Source organism: Protopterus annectens, chromosome 17.part0, assembly GCF_019279795.1.
Source record: "Protopterus annectens isolate FY-2018-M chromosome 17.part0, PAN1.0, whole genome shotgun sequence".
Taxonomy (NCBI): domain Eukaryota; kingdom Metazoa; phylum Chordata; order Ceratodontiformes; family Protopteridae; genus Protopterus; species Protopterus annectens.
This window is the reverse complement of record NC_056751.1, coordinates 375,519,446-375,538,344: the sequence shown is the minus strand read 5'-3', so window position 1 is coordinate 375,538,344 and position 18,899 is coordinate 375,519,446.

Here is an 18,899-nt window from a genome sequence, read left to right as displayed (position 1 = left end):
ATCCAGTCAAGTATAGAGCCGGGGGAATTAGTTTTGTTGGGCCGAGTAATAGAGTTAGTAAGTTGGGTGAATTTGAATAGGTTGATAGCTACTGAGGGATTGGTGTTATTTATTTTACCCCAGTCAATATTTACATCACCCAAAATGAAGGTTTCTAGGTTAATATTAGAGGAAGTCCAAGAAAGGATGTCTTCCAGAGTATTAGTATTGTTGCCTGGTGGGATATATAGGCAAATGATGCAGATGCTTTTATGGTGGTTTATTTTTAGAAGGCCAGTTACAATTTCAGTGTTGTTGAAAGAAGGGATGGGGTAAGGAGGTATGGACAGGAGATTGGAGTATATTAGCGCGACGCCACCACCTCTTTTATTTGATCGGTCAGATCGAAGGCAGTGAAATCCTGGAGGCAGGAATTCAGAGTCAGTAATGTGGGGTTTTAGCCAGGTTTCAGAGATAGCAGCTATGTCAGAAGAATTATGGTTGAGCCAGGCATGGAAGAGGGTTAATTTATTTTTTAAGCTTTGGGCGTTAATAGAGAGAAATTTGAGGTTTTTGTTAGAGGGTTTGTTGTCTGAGTGGGGGGGATTAGTGGGAGAAGAGTTAGGGCCAGGGTTATGGTGAATATCGCCTGATAGCTTAATGTAAGAGGGATGGGGGATGTGTTTTTTAGGTTTGAATTTTGATGGAAGAGAGTAGTAAGGATTAGGTTTAATTTTGAAGTTCATATTAGAGTTTGGGAAATGTTTTATTTTTAAGAAAAGGATAGGGTGGGAGTGAAATAAAGAAGCTGAGATGTTGTTGTAATGAGAAGCGAGAAGGTAATGTGGAGTGAATGGGGGTGAGTGTAAATGGGAATCAGTATAGGAGGAGATTTGATATAGGTATAATAGAAAGAAAGTAAAGGAAGAGAGGAGAATGAATTTGGAAGGCAGAAAGGGCATGGTAGTGGAGTGAGGCTGGAGGTGATAGAGAAAGATGGTGAAGAGGTAATAGGAGTTTGAGGGAGTGGTCAATAGAGGAAAGGGGAGGAGGAAGGGGCGGGTAAGGTGTATTTGGATTGGATGGAGTAGAGGGAGTGGTTGGAAGAAGGGGAATAAATGCAGGAGCACTGGGGGCAGGTGGGAATTGGGGGTAGGGTAGGGGAGCGGAGTGAGCCTGTAGGGTGAATGGAGCAGGAGGAACCAAGGAGGTGGAAGGCCCAAAAACAATCAGTGACGTGAGGCAGGTGAAGGAGAACAACAGCCAGGGTGTAGGTAAGTGTTTGAAATAGTTTTATTGTTTATACCAGGGGTTTTGAGTTTGGTTCTTAAGATACACTCTGAAAGTAAGAATATAGGTGTGTGGAGATGATGATTATAGGTTCTATGGGGTTGGGTAGTGAATACTTCTAGGCAGGGAAAGTTAGAGGAACAGGGAGAAAGGACTAATTGCAGTACTTTATTCTGGAGTAATACTGCCACCTAGTGGGAAAAGGAGGGAGGTACAGTCAGAGGAAAGGATGTTCACAGCTAAGTTGGGTGAAGAGAATTAGCTAGAGGCAATTAGGGGGGAAGACTGAAAAAAAAAACAAGGAAGATGGGGGGCCTGTGCAGGGACCAGTGGTAGGCTGCTCTCACACGCACCGAGGTAGAGTGCTGCTCAAGGTTAGGTAGTGGATATAAATAGAAAAGAACATGTGCAAGAGATTACATACACTGCATCTCCTTAGCAGGATAGAAAGGGTCTCAGAAAACAAATCACAATGGTTCAAGCGCTCTGTCCACGGTCTTCTTTTCTTTGGGAGGAATCTCCTGTTTGTTCAGTGAAGAAGGGGGAAGGCAACCTGGGGAGCAACTGAAAAGGAGAATGAGAAAAATACTTTAGAATGAGGGTGAAAAGGAAAAAAAATGTAAGAAGGCGAGAGTATAAAGAAGTAAAAGTAGAGTAGAGGGGGGAAGTATTTAGAGTAGAGTGGGAGGAGGAAAGGAGGTAGGAAAGGGCAGAGGTGAAGACCAAGGAAGAGAGAAAAAGGAACAGAGAAGTTGGCAAAGTGAGAGATTGAAACAGTAATGCATTAGAAGGTCCACGGGTAGTGATAAATTACATATAACAATGCAGTATGCAAACAAAGAAATTAGGGAAACAGAAGAGTCATGCACTTAAAAATAAACAATTCAACGCTTGCTAAGGCAAAGTTCCCAGGTAGAAGTATTATCCAATGCAGTAGTAACAGCTTAAACTCAGTTATAACATTCTGTTAAACACATGGAAATAGTCAGAGTACAACAGTTAAATGCAGTTATTATATTCAAGTGTACACTACAACAGTTAAATGCAGTTATTATATGGAAGTGTACACTAAGACAGTCAGATTGAAGCAGAACTTTGATTAAGCTAACTTTAAAAGCCTATCAGGAAAAACAAGGCCAGAATAGGTTGCAGGATAAATTGTTGAGGTATTGGAGGTGAAACCATGTCAGCATGTAAAAAGAGGCATTGTAGGCAGATTAATTGTTAGAACATTGGTCGCCTAGGTGCTAAAGCTAAGGTAGAAACATCTATCTTAAATCAGGCAGAATGCCGGTTAAAATCAATGGTTGCTAGTGTTTTAAAGAGTAAAAGCAAAGTTTTACATCCAAAAATGCCTAGAACATTTGCAATCTAATGCTAGGAGGGGAATACCGGCCTTATAATTATGCAGCACTAGTGGCTAAGGTTTTAGAGAGAAAGAGCGGAGTCTGACATGTAAAATATCTAAAACAGTAGCTGTTTAGATGTTAATATTTGGGATAAGGTTGTCGCCTTAGGAGTCCGGCAGTTGCCGTTTAAAGAGCACTGTCGCTAAGGGCTACTTAACGGACGCCTTAAAAGCTCACTAACAGTCGTAGAGACCAGTAATTAATTTAACCAATTAACAGAAACTAAAGTGAAATATCTAAAACAGTAGCCGTTTTGATTTTAATATTTGGGATAAGGCTGTCGCCTTAGCAGTCCGACAGCTGCCATTTAAAGAGCACTGTCGCTAAGGGCTACTTAACGGACACCTTAAAAGCTCACTAACAGTCATAGAGACCAGTTATTCATGTAACCAGTTAACAGACACTGAAGCAAACATTAAACAAAACAGTTGCAATTGTACTTAACAAATACTAGAGCATACATTCAGCAAATGAAGCAGGGGGACTTTAGAATTTACAAGCTGTTTCTTCTAGGGAAGTAGTAAATTAAATCAGCGGTGTAAACAAACGGAGACCACTGTAGCCGCAAAGCATGTGGCGGGCAACACTAGGATGTGCACTGTTCGACCAGAGCAGAGAAAAATCAAACCAAGCTCTAAGGTACACTAGGGTAGTTAAAAAAAAAAAACGAGAACTTTTGAATTTTCACTCGCTCATATTTGAATACTGAAAGATTTCTGATGACGTTCGATAAATAAAGAATGAAAGCGCTCAAATCGGAAATTTGTTTTTCTAGTTCTTTTTCCTTATATATATATATATATATATATATATATACACACACACACACACACACACACACACACACACACACATGCATATATATTATAACCTTGCACAATTCACAAAAGTATGCTTGCTCCCTGGAGTATACGCATACCCTACTACATACTTAGCTCTCTTTACCTCTTAGACATAAAAGCAGCTTGCATGCACTCAGTTAACTGATTTTTAGCCTTAAAAAGTGTACTTGTTGCTATTAAATGATTTAACTAAACAGTGCACTGTAACAATTAATATACATGTGCTAAGTATGCCAGGGATACAACTACTTACAAAGGGATTTACTACTCTTGGTATCAGATTTCCATTTTTCACTGAACTGTTTTCCAGTTCTCCTTTAAATACTAATCATAATGTTTCTCATACAAATGCCTCAGAGCACATTCTTCAGTCATAGGGTCATAGGATGATACTCAGCTATTGTCCTGGAGGCCCTTAAAAGCCTAGTCAAGAATTTTGCCCTTGTTTCCTCATAGACAGCACCTGTTTCCCTTGTCCAGCAGGGACACAGGTGGGATCCCAGGGGAGTATTTTCTGTTTCTCATCCAGTCACCCAGGTTCCTCTTAATGAGGGCTAGAGAGGTACACTCTTGACATGGAGAGGGAGTCTATTCCACAGAGGGGGGAGTCTTTGGGACACAAATCTATCCCGCCAACTAGTTCTATTAATGTCACAGACCAGGTTAAGGTCTTGTGTGTGGATTGCATGTGTAGAGCTTGACTTATGAATATGCAGCAACTCCATCAAGGCTGGGTGTGAGATGGTCTTGTATGCCAGACACAGGTCACCTCTGAGTGGTCTATACGAGATGGAATAGAGAGACAGGGTTTTTAGCCTATCTGTATAGGATAGGCGTTTGAGACCCTGGATTTTCCTGGACAAGAACCTCTGTGGTCTCTCCAGCTGCTGCATGTGCTTGAAAATGTACATGCTGAAGGGGGCATTGCACTCTATAATGGGTCTGATAAGGGTGGAGTACAGAGATGTTATGACCTCCTTGTTCCTGGATACAATACCTTTATTTATGAACTGGGCCATGTAGAAAGCCTTCTGCACAATGGAGGCAACATGGTCATCAAAAGTCAGGTTGCTATCAACCTAGGCACCCAAGTCCCTCACAATTGCATGCTTAGAATGCTGTTATTAATGTGATAATTAGTGGGGATGCCATTTTCCCTAACAGGGGTAATGATGCATTTCTTGGCATTCAGTTTGAGGCTATGCTTCTGGCACCAGTCATTAGTTTGGGTAAGGCCCTCTTGGAGGATGTTCACTTCACTAGGTGAATTAAAACAGTGCCCAGCTTGCAGTCATCTGCAAACTTGGTCAGCCAGAGACCACTGGTTTTGGCTTGCACCTCAGAAAAGTATATCCCAAACAGTAGAGGCCCCAAGACCGATCCTTGGGGTACACCGCTTGTTATGGGTCTACTACTAGAGGTGGCTTCTCCTATGGCTTCCCCTATTTTGACTGAGTGGGCTCTATCAGTGTGGCAGTTAGCTACCCATCTGGTAACATATGGGTTGATGCCTAGCTGGGAGAGTTTATCTGTTATGTCCAAGTGGGGAATAGTGTTGAAGGCTTTGGCTAGGTCAAGGTAGGCAGTGTGCACCATCTTCCTCTCGTTCATGGCTTTGGTGACTGTTTCAAAGAAGTCGACCAAGTTTAACAGTTATGATCTCCCTTTGACAAAACCAAACTGTGTGGGGTCAAGTGTTTGGAGGTTTCCAATGTCCTTGTTTATAAGGTCCATGATAATGTGTTCCATGGCCTTGCAGATCAGGCTAGTTAGGCTGATAGGCCTATAATTTCCTGGGTCAGTGGATGCTCCCCCTTTGTTTAGAAGGATAACAGTGGCTGTCCTCCATTCAGCTGGGATGAAGCCGGTGCTCAGAATTTGGTTGAATAGGGTGCCTAATGAAGCTGAGAGCTCATGCCCGAGTTCATGTAGGATACAGTCAGGGATGTTATCGGGTCCCATGAAGACTGTATTTTATGCCTTTGAGAGGGCATTAAAGACCTTACTCCTGGTGATGAGGGGAGGGAGGCAGGTGCTGGGGACGTCCTGGTTTACTGATGGAGGGATAGTGGATGAAGTGTTCACTGAAGCTGTCTGCCAGCTGGTTGACTATATCTACAGCTTTTGTGTATGTGGTATTCTTGACCACCAGTTCAGAGCAGATTTGGGTGTTACCTTTGAGATTGCAGACTTATGTGAAGGCCGTGTGATTGTCCTTAATGGATGTGGGCAATTTGGACTCAAAGTTAGCCTTAGAGGATTTCACCAGTGACCTTATTTGCCTGTTTAGGCAAAGGAGAGATTGCTTCCAAAATGGGTCCCCTGCTCCTTCTTGGTCCTGGACAACAATGTTTTCCTTTTGTTATAGAGGTTGTTTATTGCTGCTGTCCACCAGACATGTTTGCTCTTCCTTGAGGCAGATGATATGGTCCTGTCAGGTATTGCTGAGTCCATACAGCTATATAGGTGCTCATATAGTTTTTTGGTGCAGGCTTGGACATTAGTGCTAGTTTCAACTGAAGGAACAGTGGCTGTAAAGCTGCTTATACCTGCTTTGAGGAGACTGTAATCAGCTTTGGAGAAGTAGTTTGACCCTGATGGGGGGGGGGGGGGGGGGCAGAGGAGATGGTGACTTCAAAAGTGATAGCTTTACGGTCAGATCTTACCAAGGAGGATGACACTGTAGGGGTGCTACAGTGGCTACTCATGTTGGTTGGGACCAGGTCCAGGATATTTTCACTTCTCCTAGGTGATGTCAACCAGATAATCCAATGCACTGGCATTGACGAAGCCGAGGAATCTCTGGACATTCATGTTTGGGCTAGAATAGGTCTTCCACTCTATGATTGGGTAGTTAAAGTCACCCAGGATCAGGGTATAGGGATAAATCTTGATGGATTCAAGTAAGTCCAGATAGGTGGAGTGGGCTTCCTGAGTCATGGTTGGGGGTCTATAGCTAGCTATGATTTGAATAGGTGCTTTGTCAACAGTTAACTGCATTTGGAGTGTCTCCTGTGTGTCATACCATTTGACCAGCATGGAGGTGTGTATGTCTTTGATAAATATTGAAACTCTACCACCTTTGGCTTTGTAGCCCTCTGTTTGTGGTCTGAACGTATGGTAGGATGAGTAACCTGCTAAGGCTGGGGTATTCTCCAAAGCTCTGAACCAGATTTCAGTGACTGTACAAATGTCAGCATCCTCCAGGGCAAGGAATGCTTGCAATGAGTACACTTTCATGCTAAGACTCCTAGCGTTTAGCAGCATGACCTTTACATTTTGTTTAGAATAATTTTTTTATGTTGGTAATTTTGTGCTCATAACTTTGCCTAAAAAAGGCACTATGGGGGAGGCAAAAGCCATCATGTCCTCCCAGGCTGTCAGGCAGTGGATTCCCTTGGAATGACACCAGAAACTAAGCAAATTGTTAAAGTCAATAATTTTCTGTTTGTACTGAGACATCATTCTGGGTGATGATAAGATGCTGCTTAAGGCTAGGGACATACCTGCCTGGAACACACATTCAGTGAGCTCAATCATGTCTCTCTTCATATAGTCCAGAGAGGTACATCTGAAGTCATTCACACCAACATGGACTATGACAGAGTCATAACAGTACCTGTTAAGAGACTTGAATGTGTGCATGATATGGTGGATTCTAGCACATGACAAGCAACTTACCGTAACTTTCGCCTTGTCTAGCCTGGTGAGGGGCACATCTGCATGTCTCAAGATAGAGTCTCCTATGACTAGTATGTTGGGTTTGTGGCTTGACCTTAGAGACTGTGAGACATAGATGTGTGTATGTGTTCTATGTGTAATACTTGGTGCTGTGGGTTGTGATTTGGGTCTGTGTTTTTGCTTCAGAAGTCTCTTTTGTTCAGGTATGTTTTTGTTGAGAATCCCCATATATGTAGGAGTGTGTTGTACAGATGTGGGTGGTGTTAGAGGTGTGGTGTTTACAGTTTGTGCACACAGCCTTCTCAGTGCCAGATGCACTGGCTTGTGACTGAGACAGTAAGGACTCTAGATTCTTAATCTAATTGCATCCGATCTCTCACATATCGTGTTCCTTGGTGGTAGTAGTAGAGCATTGTCTGTGTGCATAAGGCAGTTGCTACACAGTTTCAGGATGCCCATATCAACCAGACTAGCAGGAGAAACCATAGGAATTTTTCCATCCATGGTTATCAGAATCTGTGGAAGACTGGTCAGGGATAGTAGAATGGGTACTATCTAAGGAGAGTACCTATAGGTGTTAGGAGGGCTAGATAAAATCAATACAGTAGATGCAGGCGAGGGCCTCACTTACACAGGAGAGCTGGTAAGGGAAAAATGCAACTGAAATACCTCACAATGGGTTAAAACAGTTCAGCTGTGGTGCTCGAGGGGCAAATAAGCACAGCCCCATGCAAATCCTGAGTTTAAATACCACAAAAACAAAAGTAAACTGGAAACACTGGAACTGACCAATCAAACCTTGTCCCTGAGCTCTTATCTCAACACCCTATGCCAGACCAGTTCCAACCAGTTCACTTACTCCCACTAAGTGCAGACAGGCCCCGGCCAACACAAGATGGCATAGAAGGAACACAGGGATCACATAAACACATCTGGATAAAGCAAAAACCTGTAACCAGACTATGCTAAAGATATTTAAACTGTGTTGATTTAACACAGGAGAACATATACACACAAATATAACAGTAGCAAACTGATTTAAACAAATTAACCAATAAAAAAGCTCAAACTGAGCCCTGTTCCAGCAGTCTTCAATCAGACAAGTTCTTAACTGCATACTCCTGGCACTAGTGTGCAGGGAAACCCTCTCCAAAAAACATGGCCTGGATTAGTGCTCAAGTTATACAAACAGAACTAAATTCAGCAGGTCTGAATCTAGTCTATGCTAAAGCAAAAAGGTGCACCAAATTCAGAAACAGTTCAAATAAGCAGGCGCAATAAGCATTCAACCAGCAATTCCCAGCTCAGAAGGGCAGAAGCTACCCTCTCCTCCCACAAGAGTGTAGACCACAGACCTTCTTAATGTAAAATAACTGGCCTGAAGCCCAAGTGCATAAACCAGAAATAAGACAGTTTTAGAAGAACAGATACTAAGCCTTAAACCAGCAATTCCCAACAGAGAAGGATGTAAGCTACCTCTCCTGCCACAAGAGTATAGAACACAAACCTTCTTAATGTAAAACTGGTCTGAAGCCCAAGTGCTTAAACCAAAAGGCTTGGAATAACAGTTAGAATTTAATCAGGCTACTAACAAGCAGTAATAAATGCAGCAGAATAAATGCAATTGAGTACTTTTAAGAACAAGCAGCAAAAGCAAAATAAGGTAATAAAGTATGAAGAAACACAAATACAGTAAAAGCAGATGAATAAAGTGCAATTTATTTTAGGTTAAGTGGGAAGAAATGGAACAAGCAAGATAATTCAAGGTTGTGAAACTAAGGGTGTGGGCCTTCCCAGATGATCTTTCTCTACTCAGTAGAATGAGCTGATGAGATGGGACTGGGAGGAGTGTCCAAACTGAGATTTATAGTATGGGTGGTCAACTCAAAAGCCAACAAACTTAAGAACACAACAGTGACTATGTGGGAGGAATGCAGTCAAAGATCAGTGCAATTCAGAGCAATGCAGACCACACAAACACTTCAGCTAAATACAGATATTTCAAAATAAAAGAACAATGCTGTTCCTCAGCTCCACCCACTAATTAACTGATGTTATTCACAGTTTGCAATGGAATTCTTTGTTAACTTTATTTAACTGACCCTAGCCAAGAACTCTTAAAACTCCAACAGAACAGAAAACTTAAAACAAATGTACTAGAATAAGATACAAAATAGAAGTGATCAAACCTTAAATAAAGAGCTTCAAATCAAAATGAAATGCAGTCAGAGATGTGATATTCAGAGCAGTCATTTCCTTATTACCTGCAACCGTATACTCACAGTCTCCAGCTGTTGGTTCTTGGTGGGAGGTAGCTAATAGCTTTACTGATGCAACAGACAGGTCTTTTTAAAACAACTAGAAAGCTACAATTTTTCATGCTTTCCATTTTCAAAACTGTTTTTTTTCTTTTTAGAAAAAAAGTTCCTTGTCTGCAGCATAACTGAATAACGTATATATATATATATATATATATATATATATATATATATATATATATATATATATATACATATATATATAGATATATATATATATATATATATATATATACTTGCACCTGTATAAAAAGGGAGATTACCATATTTTCACACACACACAAAATGATCAATACACATTTACTTTTTCACCTAGCAGACCAAGATTATAACTTTATACTGCTTAAATCCAGCCTTTATCTTCTTACAATATAAACCACTTATACCTCACATTAAAAAAAGTACTTTCCTGCTTTAATATCACTAGCATAAACAATAACTATGAAACCTCATCTCAACATTTAGAATATCTCTGCATACTACATATAACTTTACAGCACAATATGCAGTTAATTTGAATGCATTATACAAATGTTATTCAGAACAAAAACTATTTATATTACTTACAATTAAATCTTCAGTCCCTTTACTGACCTTCTATATAATGACAAAGCAGGAACTGTGCTTTAGAGTCCTCTCACCAATTTAGCACAGTCAACAAATCTCCAAGCATTTTTCAGCTACTGCTTGCAAAAGTACATTCCTAATGTCCAAAATGCATTTTATTGAACTGACACATTTCAATATTTCCATTTACTGCCTACTCAGACATTATTGTTGGTCTTCTTCTTGACCACACAACACAGGGCTCTTGTTCAAGTCCAAGGCCCTACAGATTCTTCTAGCCACTCCTGGGTTTTGTTCTGTTACTTAATCAGTGCCCTTTGGAACAATGGACAAGGTTTAATTAGCAAGTTAATTAATTATTTAATTAGCAGAAGAATGTCAAAAAAGCTAAAAGGTAAAGTGTACAAAACAATGCCGTGACTTATACTACTTTACAGTACAGAAAGTAGGGTAGTGAAGACATAACAGTTGAGGAGGTTGGAGGCACTCTACCAGCTTCTGGAAAAAGACTCAGTAGATGTCACAAAAACTCTATCAGGTTGCAAGGAAGCAAAGATCAAAAGACAAAGAAGATAGGCACCCTTCATAAAGGAAGCCAGCAACAACCTGCTCACCAGTCTACAGGACATTAAAGACAAATGAAAGGAGTACTTCCAAGCAGCTTCAGAATAAAGAAAACTCCACAACAGGTGTGCTGCCCTAAACACAGCCCATGATTATGGAAGAGCCCACAACAGAAATAGTATGAACAGTACTAAGGAAAATTAAGTCAGGGGAAAGCAGGAGGTTCAGATATTGTCATGACAGATATGATCAAGATGCTGGATGAGCTACAGGAGAAATGGCTCCTGAGGGCACTCGTACCAATATGGAGAGGAAAGCATATCCCAGATGATGGAAAATAAGCATACTAATGACAGTGTACAAGAACTGAAGGGACAATCACAGTTGTGTATAATACAGGGGTAACAAACTTCTCTCACACTGCATGAAAGTTCTGAAGAAGGTGATTGATAAAAGAATACACAGAGTAGTAAAAAGTAAGATGGGAGATGAGCAGTGTGGGCTCAGCTATGAATGCAGCACAATCAGCCCAATGTTTGCAGTCAGACAGATAGCTGAGAAAAATCTAGAGGAAAGAGTGCAACTGAGCATTCCTAGACTTGGAAAAAGTATATGACAAGGTCCCAAGAAAGTTGATTTGGGTAGTTCTGCGATGGTTCAAAGTCCCAGAAACACTAGTAGAATTAGTGCAGGCTTTGTACAAGGATGCAATGATACAAGTATGAACAGTGGTTGGACTCACAGAAGTTGGTAGGCATCAGGGTTCAACTCTGAGCTCAATGCAGTTCATACTGATGATGGATTACTTAGCAGACAGGTCAACAATGCTGCTGTATACAGATGATGTGGCATTACAGACTCTGAACAAAAACTTCATCAAAGGATATGGTTGCAATGGCAACAAATGGGGAACTTGGAAGAAGTTGAGAATTGAGATAGATGGCAAAATAGTGGAAGAGGTTAACAGCTTCAAGTATTTGAGTGAGTTGTTCGAGGAGAAGGGAAGTCTGAATGAGGAGCTCAAAGCTAGAAACAGAGGGGTTTCAGCCAAATAGCACAGCGTCAGTGATAGGGTAATACAGAAGAATGTCAAAAAAGCTAAAAGGTAAAGTGTACAAAACAATGCCGTGACTTATACTACTTTACAGTACAGAAAGTAGGGTAGTGAAGACATAACAGTTGAGGAGGCTGGGGGTTGATGTCGATGAAGTGCCTGAGATAGGTGGTAGGATGCACACTGTGGGACAGATTAAGAAAGAAGGACATTACAGAAGAAGCACAAGTAGTTTCAAATGCAGAGAAGGTCAAAGAGAACAGATTACAGTGGTTATGGCACGTGCAGGAAAGCAGAAGACAACCCAGTGAATATGATTTCGGACAGACAGGAAGAAGGCAACAGGAAATGAGGTTGTCCAGTAGAGAGATGAATAGATTTTGTAGGAGAAGACCTGCAACAGTGAGGCATGACAATTAAGAAAGGTAGGAAATTGGCAATAAACAGAGAGAGAGGGATGGCAAAACCTGAGCATCACCCTGATCACACTGATCCCCATGTAAAATATGAGATAAGTGGTGGTGGTGGTGGTGATGATGTAAGATTTGTTCTTCAAGGAAGTGAGTCTACTGGTCATGAGGCCCTCTGCATCATCATCAATATATTACTGAAATAATACCCAGCTGTCTTCAAGGTATTCTTCCCTGAAGGGAGAACATCATTTTTTGATGAAGTACATGATAAGGAGGACATACAAAAGTTTTTCCAACAAAAACTGAGCTGTGAAACAGAAGGAGATTTTGCTTCTCATTCTTCTGGTAATAAAGACCACAGAGAGACTGTACCTGTGAAACCTTTTCCATTGTTTCAAAGAAAAATGTTGGATAGAAGGAAGGGAGCACAAGAAGTCACTAGAAGAATCGAGTGTACTTTGAAAATGAAGCAGAGACAGGATTTGGGAGATGAAGAGTAATAAAACCAGTAATTTAATGTGGGATTACAATGCAGCAATTATATTTGCGAAATATGACCGAACAAGAAAATCTGGAAATATTGGACTTTTTCAGAATTTGTTGGACTTGTGGGATATTCCAAAGTATATGCCTACTTCATGTTATTAATGTTAGGAAAATGCTTTGTGGAGGGTAAGAGAGGGGGAGAAACTTAACTGTAAATAAAGAAAACATTTTTTCCTTAAAAGTACTATTTTTGGGGTTTATGGTTTTCTTTGCATACAATAAATTTTTATCTGGCCCAGTGTAGGGGCTGTTTTTGTTTTTATACAGGAAAGACTGAACGCTCTTTTAAGGAACATATAATGGAGCATTTGGGTTATATACATAGGCAAGATCGCGCTAGTGAATTGTATAAATATGTCCGTGATAATCCTGGTCATATATTTGTTTTTATATGTTTGCAGTTGATTAGGACTGATAAGCGGGGAGGAGACTTGAAAAATAAACTTGAGTTGGCTAAATCCAAATGGATTATTAGTTTTTTTGCACACAGAGCACCAGGGTTGAATGGCATGCCCTCTAAGTCAATAGTTAAGTTCATAGGTTCATAGCTAAGTACTAGGCTATCTGCCCGAGGGCATCTATAAGCCTAGCTAGAATGTGTTGGCTTTCAACACCCCCTTAGATTAATTTCCTGTGCCTCTGTCCAGCAGATCCATTAGTTCCCTGTGCCTCTGTCCAGCAGAGCCACTGCAGTGATCCCCGGGGTAAATTTTCTGTTTCCCATCCACTCATCAAGGTTTCTCTTGAAGAGTGTTAGTGAGTGGCTCTGCCTAATGTAGATTGGAATCCTGTTGCAAAGCATGGAAAGTCTCTGGGGACAGGAATCTATCCCTCCAGCACATCCTATTTATCATTGTGGTGAGGTTCAGATCCCTAGAGGGTGTGGCTCTCGGGGATTTGTTTTTTTTTTTAGGTGGAGCATGTCCATCAATTCTGGGTTGAACATGGCCTTGTATGTCAGGCAGAGATCACCTCTGAGTAAGTGGTATGCAACCGAGTACAGCTGGAGTTTCTTCAGTCAGGCTGCATAGGGCATCTGTTTGAGGCCAGTAATTCTATTGCTGAGGTACTGCTATGGTCTTTCCAGCTGTTGCAGGTGTCTTGTAAGGTACATCCCAAATGGAGCGTTGTACTCTATGATGGGTCTGATGAGTGATGAGTAGAGGGGCACAATAACCACTTTTGTTCTATATGCAAACCCTTTTGTGATTAGGTGTGCCACATAGAAGGATTTTCTAACCACCTTGGCAATATGATTATCAAAGGAGAGATTACTATCTACTTGGGTCCCCAGATCCCTTATTACATTTTCTGTATTTAGGGGACTACCACATATGTGGTAGTTCGCGGGTACTTTGTTTTTTCCAAAGGGGATGACTATGCACATTTTGGCATTTAGCTTGAGGCCATGATTTTGACACCAGGTATCCATCTTAGTGAGACCCTTCGTGAGGATGTCTGTATCAGCCGGAGAGTCTATTATGGCCCAAAGTTTGCAGTCAGCTGTGAACTTGGTCAGCCATAGTCCTCCTGTGCTTGACTGTACCTCTGAGAAGTATACGGAACAGGAGGGGTCCCAGGGCTGAGCCCTGGGGGACGCCACTTGTAACTGGTTTAGAGTCAGACCTAGAGCCTGCAACTCTCTCCGTGTGGGTTCTATCCGTGACCCAATTGGCAACTCATCTCATGACATAGGGGTTTGTGTTCAGGCTGGTGAGCTTGTCTATAATATCAGAATGGGGAATGGTGTTGAAAGCCTTTGCGAGGTCTAAGTAGGCTGTGTGGACCTCCTTTCCCTTGTCTAAAGCCTTGGTAACTGTCTCAAAGAAGTCCACCAGGTTTAGGAGACATGATCTGCCCTTAAAGCCAAACTGGGTAGGGTCCAATGTCTGGAGGTTCCCAATGTCTCTGTTAATGAGTTCCATGATGATGCGCTCCATAGCCTTGCAGACCAGGCTAGTCAGGCTTATAGGGCGATAGTCCCTGGGGTCCATTGTGGCTTCACCTTTCTGGAGCAGGATAACTGTTGCTGTGCGCCACTCTATGGGTATGTAGCCTGTAGAGAGGCTGTGTTTGAGCAGTGTGTTTAGGTGAGGGGTTAGTTCATTTTGGAGCTCGTGTAAGACACAGCCTGGGACACCATCCAGTCCCATTGAAGCTGTGTTTTTGGCTTTGGATAGGGCTGTTTTAACCTGTGTGTCAGTGATTGCCCGGGGCTCTACATTCTTCTGGTATGGTCATGGGCCCTTTAGGGGATGAGAGAGGGTGAAGTTTGCACTAAACCTGTCTGCCAGAATGTTGGCAATATCAGTCGGTTCAGTGTATTTTGTGCCATTCTGCACTAACTCAGAGCAGATCTGAGAGTTTCCACTTAGGTTCTTGACATAGCTGAAAAATGCTTTGTGGTTATTTTTGGAGTCCTTGGCAATTTTTCTTTCGAAGCTAGCCTTGGATGATTTTGTGAGGGATCGTAGTTTCTTATGGATACTGATCAGGGATGTCTTTCCTTCTTGGGATTTTACTCTTTTCTGTACTAGTTTCCTCCTTCTATTGTATAGCTTGTTTATGGCAGAGGTCCACCAGACTGGTTTCCTTTTCTTGGAGGAGTGAGTCTTGGTTTTGCTTGGGATAGCACAATCAATGCATTCTTGCAGGTGCTCATAGAGTGCCTTTGTAAGGGATTCAGCAGCTTGGACAGCATTGTCCTTTAGCATGGGAGCTGTGAACCTTTTCACCTCAGTCGAGTAATGTGAAGTTTGCTTTTGAAAGGTTTTTCACAGTGGTTTCCTTGATTGGGGGTGAGGGGGGGGGGCAGAATGTGGATATCCAGTGTGATTAGTCTAAGGTCTGATCTAACAAGCGATGGGTTGACCTCCGGTGCAGAACACTGGTCACCCATGGTGATGACCAGGTCCAATATGTTATCATCTCTGGTGGGGGTGTTGACCAGTTGATCCAGGGTGTTTGAGTTTATAAATTCTAGGAAGCATTATGCAAGAGTGTTAGTACTTGAGTAGTTCTCCCAGTTAATGTTTGGGTAATTGAAATCACCCAATATTACGGTGTTTGGTAGGACCTTCATATTTTTCAGTGTCTCCAGAAACATGGAATGGAGATCCTGGGTCATGGTGGGTGATCTGTAGCAAGCTACAATTTGAATTGCAGTTTTACTCATTGTTAGTTACACATGGATGATCTCTGAGGCATTGTGCTGCACCACTAACCTGGAGGTGTGGGTATCCTTGATGAATATGGATACACCCCCGCCTTTTGTGTTTCAGTCCAGATTCTGTGTCCGAAAAGTATGGTATGAGTTATAGCGTGGTAGTGCTGGGGTGCTCTCTGAAGCCTTAAGCCAGATTTCTGTTACTGCACAGATATTGATGTTCTCCATACTGAGGAGTGCCTCGAGTGCATGCATTTTGAGGTTTAGACTTCTGGCGTTGAGTAGCATTACCCTCGGTTTTTGGTTACTTGTGTTATTTATGGTGGTGGCTTTGTCTTTTGAGCCTTGCCTAAAATGGCACTATGGGGGTGGCAAAAGCCTTGGCCAGTATTCGAAAGCCTAAGGGTGACAGGTGCAAGCCATCTCTTGTGAAGCAACGTTGCTTGCCAAGCATGTCATCCCAGGCAGACAGATACTGGATCCCCTTTTGAATGACACCAAAAACTTAGCCAGTTGTTGAAATTGATCATTTTTTCTTAATAATGTGGCATCATTCTTGTTGAGGGCAGGATGCTACACTCAGGGTCACGGTCATACCGGCCTGGGCTACATGATCAGATAGCTCTTCATTGTCTCTTTTCATGTAGTCCAGGGAGGTACGTCTCAGGTCATTCACACAAACATGGACAATGATAGAGTCGTATTTGTACTTGTTCTGGAGCGACCTCAGTGCTTGTGTTATGTGGCAGATCCTGGCACCCGACAAGCAGCTAACTTTAACCTTCTCCTTGTCAAGCCTAGTTAGTGGGACATCAGTGTGCCTGACTATAGAGTCACCTATTACTAGTGTGTTGGGTGTGTTATTTTGCCTTAAGGGCTGTGATTGCATGGCACACTGATTATATGAAGTACGTGTTTCATGGTTTGTGATGGGGTGTGGAGGTTGCTTGGATGTCTGCTTTGCAAGTCTCTGTTGCTTTTGATGATTTTTATTTAGAGCCTCCGAGTATGTTTTCATGTATTTGTGCGTGTTATTTGCCGGTGTTGGTTTAATAGGTCTATGTGAGACTGGTGGTGTGTTGCAAGTATTTCCCTTCCTCCTCTTGACTGTCAGTTCCAGTCTTGGGTTGGGAGAGCTTTGCCTCCAGTTTGGCTGTATAATTGCATCTCTTGAATATATTAGTGTTTGGTGGTACGTGGAGAGGGTTGTCTGTGTACATGAGGCAGTTGTAACATTGCCTCAAAATGCCCAGATTCACCAGTTGGACTGGAGAGTACACCTGAAACTGCCCTTTGGACATGCCTGAATAGGTAAAGTGAGCTGTTTTACTCATTGGCTGATAGGGACAAATAGAGATCCTTGTCCTTCTGGATAGTGTAGGGGGGTCTAGTGCTAGGGTTAATTAGTGCTTGCGATGAGTTTTGAGCAAGTGCTGGGCTGTGAAATGAGTGGTTTGAGTGCTTAAACTGAGAGTTTGCCTAGTTCCAAGGGAAAAATTGAAGAGTAGACTTTGTGGAGCCAGGAATAGTTTAACCCTAGCTGCCCGGCACACAAAACCGCACAAATGCATTTTTTATAGCAAGGAAAAGAAAGAGATAGAAATTAGACCAAAATGACCAATAAACTGCTAACATCTTGGCTGAAACCACTCCTCCAGGGAGAGATAGGCTGCTCAAAGCTCCCCTCACTCACAGGTGAACAGAGAAACTTCCTTCTATCCAAGTAAGGTATGGGCAATACAGAAACTTGTAACACAGCCCTGAAGTCAGGAATAACCTGAAAACTGGACTATACTAGTTCAGAAAGGCGGGAAACAAGTATATTTTTTTTTTTTTTTTTCAGAAAATAAAGCAGATACAATTAAAAAAACACTTTAAATGCACAGAAATGGCTATCGCACTTTAGTGTGTAGCCTACAACAGTTAAACAGATTATTTAAGCACAAAAATGACTTAGTTCATGTGCAGGCAGCAAATAAGTACAATATGTAGCAGAAACAAGTTTTGTAAATCACAGAAATGCTAAACATTTGGTGTTTCAGGTGGAATTAGTTAAAGACAGCAAGAAAATGCAGAAAAATGATACTTTACTCCAAAGTTTTTCTTTGGTCACTCTGCTGCTGTAGAACTCTACAGGACACCTGACATGCACTTGCTGAGCTGAATACAAGCTAAAAAAATGCGCAAATGCATTTTTTATAGCAGGGAAATGAAAGAGATAGAAATTAGCCCAAAATGGCCAATAAACTACTAACTTTTGAGCTACAGCAAACAAGGCGCACAAATTTCAGAAAGAAATAGTTCAAATAAGCAGGCACAATAAGCCTTTAACCAGAAATTCCCAGCTCAGAAGGGCAGAATCTAGCCTCTCCTCCCACAAGAGTGCAGACCACAAACTTTCTTAATGTAAAATAACTGGCCTGAAGCCCAAGTGCTTAAACCACAGCTAATGCACTTTTAGAATAACAGACACTGAGCCTTCAATCAGCAATTCCCAACTTAGAAGGATGTAAGCTACCTGTCCTGCCACAACAATGCAGTCCACAAACCTTCTTAATGTAAAACAACTGGTCTGAAGCCCAAGTGCTTAAACCAAAAGGCTTGGAATAACAGTTACAATTTAATCAGGCTACTACCAAGCAGTAATAACTGTAGCAGAATAATACAATTGAGTACTTTTAAGAAGAAGCACAAGCAAAATAAGATAATAAAGTGGGAAGAAACAAAATTACAGTAAAAGCAGATGAATGAAGTGCAATTTTTTTATAACAATAGAAAACGAGCAAACTGATTTAAACAAATTACCCAATTAACCAGTAAACAACTCAGAATTGAGCTCTGTTCCAGCAGTCTTCAATCATACAAGTTCTAACCGCACACTCCTGCCACTAGGGTGCAGGGAAACCTTCTCCAAAAAAGATGTCTTGGATTAGTTCTCAAGTTATACAAACAAAGCTAGATTCAGCAGGCCTGAATCTAGTCTATGCTACAGCAGACAAGGCACACCAGTATCAGAAAAAACAGTTCAAATAAGCAGGCACAGTAAGCCTTTAACCAGAAATTCCCAGCT